General features: G+C 34.6%; 1 protein-coding gene across 1 annotated transcript in view; it reads left to right on the top strand.

Moving 5' to 3' along the window:
* LOC117120120 (neurogenic locus notch homolog protein 1-like) overlaps positions 1–1022 on the top strand; it is a gene marked incomplete at its 3' end in the record, with an annotated part of 70849 nt that overhangs the window by 33066 nt on the left and 36761 nt on the right.

The following is a 1022-nucleotide window of genomic DNA, read 5'->3' on the forward strand; positions in this document are numbered from 1 at the left end:
ACCCATACATCAGGAGCCGACTCGATGGAGTTTAATGTCATACCCAGGGAAGGGCACAGATCTGTTTTGAAAGGTGGAGGGGGAGGGCATTTTGTGAGTCGACACCCACCTCAACCCCACAATGGTTGGAGCTGAGGTGAGAAAATTTGAGGAAATAGTACCTCTAGATGGCCAGAAATGACACTTTTAGTAAAATTCATCATCATCACATCACCATTAGTCAAAAGGAAGCGCCAAAAAAAATTCTCATGATCTTTTATCAGCGATTTTTGACAACCATAGAGATCTTATTAATGTATGTGTGTATCCCATAGAAAACAAAGCTTAAAAACATTGTCTTTGAGTATGTACTTTACATAGGCCTACTTCAAAAACGTGATTTCACAACCACCTCAGCCCCACCATGGCTGGGGCTGAGGTGAGAAAATTTGAGGAAATAGTACCTCTCGAGATGGCCGGAAATGACACTTTTATATAGTAAAATTCATCATCATCACATTACCATTATAGTCAAAATGAAACGCCAACACATTTCTCATGATCTTTTATCAGGGATCTATTTAATATCCAGGACGACTTAGGCCTAATTATAGCTTACTAAGCTTTAACTATATATACTATATTATGATCAACAAATCACAACTTTTTTCGCATTTAGCACAATTTTCTTCACTTTTTATTGTTATTAATATTAATATTAATTATTACTATCGTCATCATCATCATTGTTATTATTATTATTATTATTACTATAAGTAGTAGTATTATCAAACAAACATTTAAAGAAACTTGCAAAAGGATAAAAACGAAATTGAACCACAGTATCGCATTTCTATCTTAAAAGACCTGGCCTGATATTTATGGATTTAAGATGCTTAGGCCTATGTGTTCTATTAGGCCTACGTATAACGGGTACTGATGCATATTTACATGTTTAGAAGTATTCATTTTGAGTGATCCCAGGAAAGAATTTGTATTGGCTCAAGAATAAGCTTTAAAATTTTAACACTGTGTACAAAAGG

This window comes from Anneissia japonica, unplaced genomic scaffold (assembly GCF_011630105.1).
Source record: "Anneissia japonica isolate Jap-2015-1 unplaced genomic scaffold, ASM1163010v1 scaffold401_len1656234_cov178, whole genome shotgun sequence".
Taxonomy (NCBI): Eukaryota; Metazoa; Echinodermata; class Crinoidea; order Comatulida; family Comatulidae; genus Anneissia; species Anneissia japonica.